Genomic DNA, 10,947 nt, shown 5'->3' with positions numbered 1-10,947 from the left:
CGCAAAATAAATTCTCAATATTATTAATGGTGTGTTATTCCTAAAAAACAAGCCCTTTTATAGGCTAAAATAAAACAAAATAAAACGTAAAAATGAAGGGAAAACTGGCCATGCTTGTTGTTTCCTAATGTGACAGAATTTTCTCTGTCCTTTCCTAATCTAATTTTAATTAATTAATTCCTTTATTTTAAATTAGGAATTAATAAATTTACAAAGAAATAATAAAAATAATAACTATCTTAAACTTATTTGTCCAGTAAATAAACAAATAAAAGCTAAAATGTAAAGATAATTTCTCAAAACAAAAATTAGAAATCAAATTAGGAAACTAAAATACTATCTTTTTGACTAAGTTGACTTTGACCAATCTTTGACCAATCTAAGCTCCAAATCAGCTTCCATATGCTTCGTAGGATGCCAAATAGTATTTCCATGGAGCCCACACATTGCCCTTCCTTGGAGGAAAGAGAAAAAGCCAACTCAGCAAAATACAGTAAAGCCAGCGGGTAATACAGCAAAACTGGCCAATTTGTCATGCCATGCACACGGCCCCTTTTTGGTTGCCTTTGAAGCTGCCTTGACTTGATTCCATGACCTCTTAGACATATATATTGAATCCATGAAGCATTGGAACCATTTCATGCTGCTCGGACTCCATAAATGCACAAAAACCACTACCCGGGTCCATATCGGCTTCCACCAGTTGCATGCTCAAAACAGGTCTTGGGTCTTTGGGTATGGACAAGCTCCCTTGAGAATGAATTACTCCCTAGATAAAGGCAGCAAGGTTTTCCTTAAACCTCTTAGCTTGAGCCCTAGTGATCGGCCCGATCCTCATCCGTATCGGGTCATCACCCCAGCAGGTTGTTAGTTGTGCGGGTTCGCATCAGAACTCCAACATGAGAAAGGTATGATCATACAATATGATGACAATGCTATGGTTGTTATTGATCAAGAAGGAAATCCAAAAGGAACTCAAATTTTTGGCGCGATTTCCCGAGAATTAAGAAGTTAAATTTTGCTAAAATAGTTTCATTAGCACCCGAAGTATTATAAGAAGAGACCATAACAAAATTAATATAATTAATATAGTTATAATATTTAACTGAGTATTTACTAAGTATTTAATTGAAATTGATTAGGATTATTTAGTAAATGGAGATTTATTATTAGTAGTAGATTGGTTGTGTCTCACGTATATGCCATTAAGAATTCATAATTAAAAAATAAAGAAAAATAGAAAAAGAGCATGTTGATTATATTAAAATTTGAGTACAACAATAATCTCAGTTTCTCATGAATAAAGACACTATTGCTGAGATAATAACCTCTATACGAAATGCTGACATGAATAAAAAAAGAACAATTCGAATACCATCTACTAACATTACTGAAAACATTGTTAAAATTGTTTTACATGAAGGTTTTATTGAAAACAAGCAGAAACATCAGGAAAACAACAAAGATTTGTTGGTTTTAACCCTACGACATAGAAGGAATAGGAAAGGACTATATAAAGCTGTTTTAAATTTAAAATGGATCAGTCAACTCGATCTATGAATATATTCTAACTATCAACTAATTCCTAGAATTTTAGGCGGAATGGGGTTTGTAATTCTTTCTACTTCTCGGGGTATAATGACAGACAAAGAGGCTCGATTAGAAGAAATTGGTGGAGAACTTTTGTTTTATATATCATAATCCTTCTAATATGCAAATTATATGCGGAACTTTGATATTTATGAAAAAGAAGAAGAAGAGAGAGGGTAGTTTTCTTATATCACCCCTCCTGTATTAGTTGATACCTCAAGGAGTTTGACCTAAAATGAAAGAAAAAAAGGATTCATGAAGGTTGACTTACTACGTGACTGCCCAATGGTATAGTCTGAATTCATTTAGATAATGAAAATATGATTCTAGATTATGTTTCAGGAACGATTATAAGTAGTTTTTTTATAGGTAGAAGTTGAGGAAATTGAAGCAAAAGTGAAGTAAGTCATTATGATTCAACCAGCGGACGTATAGTTTATAGACTCCGAAAAGAGATTCCAATGATTAGATGGTTTTTTCAATTTCAACATTCATTTTTGGAGTATACAATTCGAAGTTAAAAATTTCAAGCAATTTATTTTATTCTAATAAAGAAAGCTAGAATTAAGTTAAGGAATGATAAATATGAAAATAAGAGCCTCTTTGCATAAAATTTATGAAAAATGTCGATTGATCCATAGGCGGAGATAAATTATAGTAAGTTGTTCCAACTCGAGACATAAACAAAGACAAGGATAGTCTTTCTAAACAAAAAAAAGACTCTATAAATCTAAAACAACCGTTGTACAAATACAAAAATAAAAACAAAGGATCTGTTTTGATATGAAATGGATATATCCATATATCTCTGACTTATATTTATGAGGTGATAAAATATAGCAAAACCTATACCAAGAACTAGTTCACGTAAGAATAGACTTATTGGTTCACGTAAAAACGTGCGTAGAATACCAAAGGGAGTTATTCATGTTCAAACAAGTTTCAACAATATTATTGTGACTATTACAGATGTAAGGGGTCGGCTAATTTTATGGTCGTCCGCCGGTACTCATGGATTCAATATGAGGGATGGCATTTGCCGCTCAAACCGCAGTGGGAAATGCTATTCGGACAGTAGTGGATCTGATACGAACCTAGGATGACCTGCTCCTATACTCGTATTTTATTAGCCCAGATCTAATTATGTTCAAGTTCTAATGGTCACCTTGACCCCTAACCAACCTGTGATTAGAAACCTTGGTATATAATGAAGACGCCATAATAGGTGATGGAAGGCCTATTGATAAGTCAAACTAAAACACTCATTCCCTAATAGTGCTTTAGGTGTTCAAAAGAACAAAGAGAATTCAATCTCACAAATAATTTTCTGTATAAAATTCAAGCTTGATTTCTCTTTGAAAATAAGCCTTTAAATAGCCTAGATTACAAAGCAAAAAACCTAAAAAAATTAATTCAAAACCGGACTCAAAATGTGGAGAAAAAGAAAGTAGAGAAAAGGAAAGTGCCTAATTTTTCCTAGTTTCTTAAACTAATTTGGATTAATTAATTCCTTTATTTTGAATTATGAATTAATTAATTTACAATTGAAATACTAAAATAATAACTTTCCTAAACTTATTTGTCCAGCAAATAAATAAATAAAAATAAAAATAAAAGACTAATTTCCTAAAACAAAAAGTCAAAATCAAATTAGGAAACTAGTTGACTAGTTTGACTACTAAGGTATCTTTCACCAATCTCCAGCTTGTTTGGGCTCCAAATCAGCTTCCATATGCCATTTAGGATGCCAAATATGATTAATAATGATTCCCACACGTTGCCTCTTGATTGAAATAAGTCAAACAATAAGAAAAGTCAAAGTCAGCACCGAAACAGCACATTACGGCCAATTGAGATGTTGTCCATACAAGTCCTTTTTAGATGCTTTTGATTCTACCTTGTCTGGATTCCATGTACTTTTAATGATATTATTTGAGTTCATGAAGTGTTAGAACCATTCCTTACTGCCCGGACTCCATAAATGCACCAAAACCGCTGCCAGGGTCCGTATCGGCTTCCACCACTTGTATGCCTAAAACAAGTCTTGGATCTTCGGGTATGGACAAGTGTTCTTGAGAATGAATTACCCCCTAGATAAAAGCAGCAAATTTGTCCCTAAACATCTTAGCTTGAGCCCTAGTGATTGGCCCACTCTTCATCCGTATCGAGTTAGCACCCCAGCGGGTTGTCGGTTGTGCGGGCTCGAGGCGGAATCACATCAGGATCAAGTTATGCAATGGGCAGAAGTCATCATAAAAGGTCCCGATCTCGGAAGAGATGAGGCATTAAGAGCTATTCGTAGAAGTGGTATACTATTAAGTTTAATATGAGATGTAACCCCTATGCAACATAATGGCTGTAGACCTCCTAAAAAGAGACTTGCATAAAAATAAACATTGAAGATATTTCAAGAGCAATAAATAATTCAATGATCTGATCAAATAATATTACTATGGTTCATGAGAAGGTAAAAGTATCTACTCAGACACTGCAGTGGAAGTGTGTTGAATCATGAGTAGACAGTAAAGGTTGTTATCATGGACGCTTTATTTTGGCTCCACTTATGAAAGGCCAAGCCAATACAATAGGCATTGTGATGCCAAGAGCTTTGCTTAGAGAAATAGAAGGAACATGTATCAGATGCATAAAATTTGATAAAATACCACGTGAATATTCAACCATAGTGGGTATTCAAGAATCTGTACATGAAATTTTAATGAATTTGAAAGAAATTGTATTGAGAAGTAATCTTTATGGAGCTCGTGATGCGTCTATTTGTGTGAAAGGTCCCCTATATGTAACTCCTCAAGACATCATCTTACCACCTTCGGTGGAAATCGTTGATAATACACAGCCTATAGCGAACCTAACGGAACCAATTAATTTGTGTATTGAATTACAACTCGAAAGGCATCACGGGTATCGTATAAAAATGCCAAATAACTTTGAAGACAATAATTATCCTATTGATGCCGTATTCATGCCTGTTGGAAATGCCAATCATAGTATTCATTCTTATACGAATGGGAATAAAAAACAAGAGATACTTTTTTCTCGAAATATGGACAAATGGAAGTTTAACTCCTAAAAAAGCACTTCATGAGGCTTCTCGGAATTTGGTTGATTTATTTATTCCCTTTTTACATGCAGAAGAAGAAAATTTCCATTTAGAAAAAAACCAACACAAAGTTACTTTACCCCTTTTTACTTTTCATGATAGATTGGCTAAACCACATAAAAATCAAAACAAAATAGCACTGAAATCTATTGTTATTGACCGATTAGAATTGCACCCAGGGTCTATAATTGCCTTAAAAGCTCCAATATACATACATTATTAGACCTTTTGAATAATAGTGAAGAAGACCTTAAGAAAATGAAACATTTTCGCATAGAAGATATAAAACATAGATTGGACATTCTAGAAACAGAAAAGCATTTCGCATAAATTTTAATGGATTATTTATTTTTTTTTTCTAAAAAAAAAAAGAAGATAAAAATGAGTTTTGAATCTTTAGCACATTCCATATACTCGGAATAAATCCAAAATTGAATTGAATAAATAAATGCATCTAAGGAGAATTCACTTTGAAGCGACTATTCCCTAGATACACTCATTGTGTTTTTTTTATTTCACAATTGAATCAATTTAAAAAAGACCTAAAGTTAGGGATTTATCAATAGGTAACATTTCTCCAATACCCAACCAAAGGGCTATAGCAGTACCAATCAAAAGACAGTTGTCGCTACTAGACAAAGAAATGGGTTTTGCAATTTATTAACATTCTCCAAAAAGGGTACTGTTAATAACCTAGCGGGTACGGAAATCATTAAAAGGTTAGCCAATAATTTATTGGGCACCGTACGAAGAATTTGAAATACGAGAAAGAAATACCATTCAGGCAATATCTCGAAAAGATTTCCAAATGGATCCATGGGTTCGCCAATCATTGATGGTTCTAGAACCGCTAAACCTATGTTACACACAATAGTACCTAAAATTACTACCAGAAAAATATATAAAAGATCGTTGGGACATGCGGGCTCTCCATAATAATTATGCCCCATCCCCTTAGCCAACTTAGCTCTTAATACAGGATCGTTCAAGTCAGGTTTTTTTGTTATTATGATAGGTGCATTATTCTAGATCTATCCTCCAAAAGAATCGGACATGATAAATTTTTCATCATCTGGCTCAAGCACGAATCAAACGAACCAAACAGATCCATATAAAAAAAAAAAAAATTTGATATGGTATCCACACCTATGTGAATGATTCTATGTAAGAGTAAGAAACAATTTACCAAATTTCCTTTTTTGGAGTTTCAACAGCCATCCATTGCAAGGAATTCAGTTCTTACAGATAAATGCTCAATACCTAAGTAGGCTTACAAATTATGATCAAATGCTTTCTAGGCCGTCTCAGACCTTGCAATTGGTCTTTATCCCCAAGAATATCAAAACGTTTTACATACAAAGGATTTACTTGTTACTAATCTAGTTTTGGCCCCTATTCTTCTTATTCTTCTTTAGATCCCTTGTTTCACTCTGATAGTATAATAAATCGAGTCAATGCAAATGAAATGAATACATTGATGGAATTTGGTGTAGGTTTATGTTGTTGTACCCTAGAGCACAATCATTCAAGGTGTTAGTCAAGAATGATTGTTGTTGGTTGTTGGTCTTTGATTTTGTTTTTTTTTAGGTTTGTTAAGGTTTTTTTTTTCTGGTTTTAATGGAGGTTTAGGGTTCTTGAGAAGGTTGTTAGCTTTTGGGAAGAAGAAGAAACCAAAATGTAGTAGTTGAGAGAGAGAGAGCCAAAAATGTTGTTTCTCAAAATCTGTTTTTTGAATATTTTCTTTCTCGACGTTTTTCATTACAATTTTCATACTTTTAAATACATCAAAAAGACAATAAGGCATGCTGCCACATTGAGCAATAAATACAAAAGCATTAAAAGTAACCAACCAAGCCAAACTACCTCAACTAACTCTAATCAATCTGCTGGGCATGCAAGAAACCTTCTTTAATGGGAAGTTCAGCTTGTCTAAGGCATTTGAATTTGAAAAATAGCTCCATTTGACTTCAAAATTGGAGGGGAGCCTTTTTGAATATTAAACTATGTTCTAGCCAAAAACCAAATAAAACAAAGTCCATTTACCCATTCAAAAGTAATCAAACCCGAGGCAGTTTTGCCCAGTTTTCTGGGCAACAAAACTGCACAAGGGTCAGATTGTTTTGGGCTTAACTCAGCGTTCCCAGCTCCAAATTGGGCCATTATTTTTGTTGCTTCTTCCTCTACATATCTAGTTTATCATATCCAAAATTCAGGTCCAAATACCAAACCTACTTCAAACGGAATCCAAGGAAGTAGACTTATGTTGCTGGAAATACAATTCCAGCAACTAGACAAAAAAGGCCTTAAGCTAGATAATGAGCTTAGGGCATTACAAAAAGGATATTGTTCTTAAACATTACAAGATAAAATAAAATGCATAAACATAAATAATGTTTGGTCTTTGATGTTGCAAAACAAAAAGTGCAAGTGTAACCAAACTACCTTGCACATTGTGGCAAGATCACCACATCTCAACATACATTTCCATACTATTAAGTAAGTGAAATATATAGAACATACCCCAGGATTATGTCACATCACTTCGCTTATTCCTTCTACTAGATCTCACAGAGCCTATTCATACACAACATGATCATAGAAAAGATTATCTTCAAACAAACCAGCCTATACCTCTGTATGGGGCTTAAATGGTGGTTGGAACAAAGACACATTTTTTTATTTTAGTTGTGAATTCAAATGTGGCAGATAAGGGCATATATTCTGCATGGCCCAATCAATAGTTCAAGTCACACGCTCCCATAATCCATTTTATCTTCGGAAAATTCACATCAACTATGAGTGCCAAAAAAATAAAAATAATACATTATTACATTTTTGTGGAGTTGAGGAGAAATATCCAAATACATGTCTTATTCGTTTCAATAAGACATATTTGTAGCAATGAAATACTATTGGTCCTACCCCAATTGATAAATGATTGATGAAAAATAGCTATGATATAATATATATTTTATATTATTTACATTATAAATTATATTACATTATATTATAAAGGGCCAGAAATCCCTTGCTTACATATCATTAGGAAGTGCATTAACATGAATACAGCAATAAAAAAAGGTAATACAAAAGTGTGTAAACAATAAAATCGAGTCAAATTGGATTGTCCCACACTAGCACTTCTATGTTATAACTCTACCAAGGGCGATCCTATTATAGGAATAGCTTTTGGCACACCTATTACAATTTTTACTGCCCAATAACCAATTTGGTCTCAAGGTAAGAAATAACCAGTTACACCAAAAGATGCAGTCAATACACCCAAAACCACACCTATAACCCAAGTCAATTCGCGAGGTTTTTTAGAGGCGCGGGTGAGATACACACGAAATATGTGCAGGATCATCATTAGGACCATCATATTGGTCGACCATCAATGAACTTATTAGAACCAACCAAAGTTATCTTTAGTCATTGTATATTGAACAGAAGCAAAAGCCTCCGTAACGGTCAGATTGTAATAAGAAGTCATAGCAAACCTTGTAGCTACTTATACTAAAAAATAAGTAAGTGTAATTCCATCTAGACAATAAAAAATGTTGACATGAGGAGGAACATATTTACTAGTTGTATCATCTGCAGTTGGCTGAATCTTAAGACGTTCTTCGAACCAATCATAGATTTTATTGGGATAGGTAAATGAAGCGGACCCCCCCCCCCCCCCCCCCCCCGCGAGAACCGTATATGAAAATTTCATCTCATACGGCTCAAACAGAAACACCAAAATACTAGTTCTACTGGATATGTGTAATAGAAAGTTAAGTTCGAAACTTTTTAATCCTCTGATTCAATCATTTCTGAAGATACAAAAGAATAAAAATCTGAAAGTGTTTTCTAGTGGTTATAATGCCAAAATATCAAGTCGGCTCATTTGTCTCTGTGGTGATGATTATAGGCCTCTTGAATCTTCTTTTTACCTATTTTATAGTTTTTTTATTGTGTGTAATGCGCCTCTAACTACCATTTTTATTATTATTGATATTGATAGGAATTCTCTTGTTAAGACCCTATGAATCGGTTAAAACCCCAGATTCATACTAGAACCACGATGATTCAATAAAACCTTTATTTATAAACTGATTCCAAAAATTCTTTGAGTAAGAACTATTGGATTATCACTTATTCAATGAATAAGTAGAATAAATAAAAGTCCAACAACACCCTTGTCCTTTGATCAAAATAAGCATAAATAGGAGTTTGAAAAAATAAAAATATTTCGATTTATAAATTCTAAATTTTACTCTTTGAAAAAAAAAAATGGAAGTCCGGACACGTGGTCTAAATATTAAGGATGAATCATAGTGCTACTAGTACTTTGGAATCTATTTCCTATATTCCATGTTTCAGATACTAGAATGAATATTCGGTGAAGTAAAACCATCTCTATCAAAATGATAGACGCATTCTCTGCACCATCCATAGGATCAATTATAATAAGTCACCCATTCATATTTCGAAACTCTAGAAACAAAGAAATTTCACGATCAAACTACCAAAATAGAATGGGATAAAAATCAGAGACCTAAATGCTTCACTTTGTATTGAAAAGCTAGTTACTAGTTCTTGTAAATCTAATTCATTCCAATTCTGTTCAGTAAAATGGAAGAATTATAAATCTCCAAAATAATAGATAGGAATATCACAAAAAGGGCCATTACGATACCCATCAAAGTAGTAGTTCCCCACCCAAGAGCAACTTTACCGTATTCTGAATTCAATGGTTTCAATAAACTCCCTACAGCAGTTCATCTTTATATTCATTGAGATTTGTTGATTTTGTATACCATTCTGTTGTAAATAAATAATCTTATCATAGACCCATTATGGTCTTGAAACTATATAATAATGGTAACAGCAACCCTAGTTGCCATCTTTATATTGGGTTTACTTGTAAGTTTTACTGGGTACGCCTTATATACTGCTTTTGGGCAACCCTCTTAACAACTAAGAGATCCATTCGCGAAACACGGAGACTAGTTGAAGTAATGATCCTCTTAATATTGGGAGGCTCATTACTTTCAATTGAGATAATGAAAAATCATTTAACCTTTTTAGTTTGAACTTTAGGTGGTTCTCGAAAAAAGATAGCGAAAAAAAATTATTCCTAAAGTTGAGGCTAAGAGGAATGTATAAACCAATGCTTCCCAAGATTCGATCGTGGTTTACATACAATTATAGCTTTTATACCTGTTTATTTGGGATCATCTCCTAGATAAAGAAAGAGCAAGAGTCAAAGAAAAGGTAGCGATTCAAATGAAGATTTATCTGGTACCTACTCACAAAACTAAAAACGAAAAATAACAAAACAATGTTCGATCAGATTACTTATTTTTTTGTAGTTGGATCTCCAATACACCTACTTGCTCTCCATACACCTACTTGCTCGACACTGGATTTTGATTCTGCCCTTCTAAAAGGAGCATCAGCTCTAACAATTCCATCTCCATCTAACAAAACAACTAGAAATGTTTCAAAAAAAGTAGGCATACGATGTACAAAAAGTTCATGACCCTGTTTATCTCTAATAATAGGGTGTCCTAACCACCCAGCGGCAATTCCATCCCCATTGTCCATTGAGCCCACTCTGAATAATCACCCGTTTGCTGGATTATTACCGATGTAATCATAAAAAGCTAATTTTCAGGAATTTTAGACCAAGCTTTGGATCCCAATACACCCAGTGCCAGATAGCTGCCAAAAAGCATAAGCCAGAAAACACAATATGTGCACTGGCCACGGTTTTGTAACTCCAAATACCCAGATTTGTTATAGTCCCTCCTGTGATACTCCAACCGTCCCATGAATTGGTTATTCCTAAACGAGGGATGAAGGGTATTGCAAACATCCCTTGTCTCCAAATTGGATCAAGAATAGGGTCAGAGGGATCAAAAATCGCTAATTCATATACAGCCATTGAACCGGCCCAACCAGCAACTAGAGCTGTATGCATTATATGGACAGCAAGCAAATGACCGAGATCATTGAATACGATGGTATGAACACGATACCAAGGCAAACCCATGGAACTACCCCTCTATCAACAAAAAACAGACACTATGTAACTTCATTGTACTGAAAAAAAACTATACTATAGACCTTCCCTTTTGAATGGATTATCTCGGGGAAAGGATTAATATTTATTCTATTCTTTTAGTAGTAATGGAACAATTTTTTTTGTAGGAACAAAAGAAACTAGATCTATTCTACACCCAGTAAGT

At 33.9% G+C, this 10,947-nt stretch overlaps 1 pseudogene; it reads right to left on the bottom strand.

The window, feature by feature from the left end:
- Positions 1 to 5,239: 5,239 nt before the first annotated feature.
- Positions 5,240 to 10,751, bottom strand: LOC125418528 (uncharacterized; annotated as a pseudogene).
- Between the last annotated feature and the right edge of the window lie 196 nt (positions 10,752 to 10,947).

Source organism: Ziziphus jujuba, chromosome 12 (assembly GCF_031755915.1).
Source record: "Ziziphus jujuba cultivar Dongzao chromosome 12, ASM3175591v1".
NCBI lineage: Eukaryota > Viridiplantae > Streptophyta > Magnoliopsida > Rosales > Rhamnaceae > Ziziphus > Ziziphus jujuba.
This window is presented reverse-complemented; position numbering and strand designations above follow the sequence as displayed.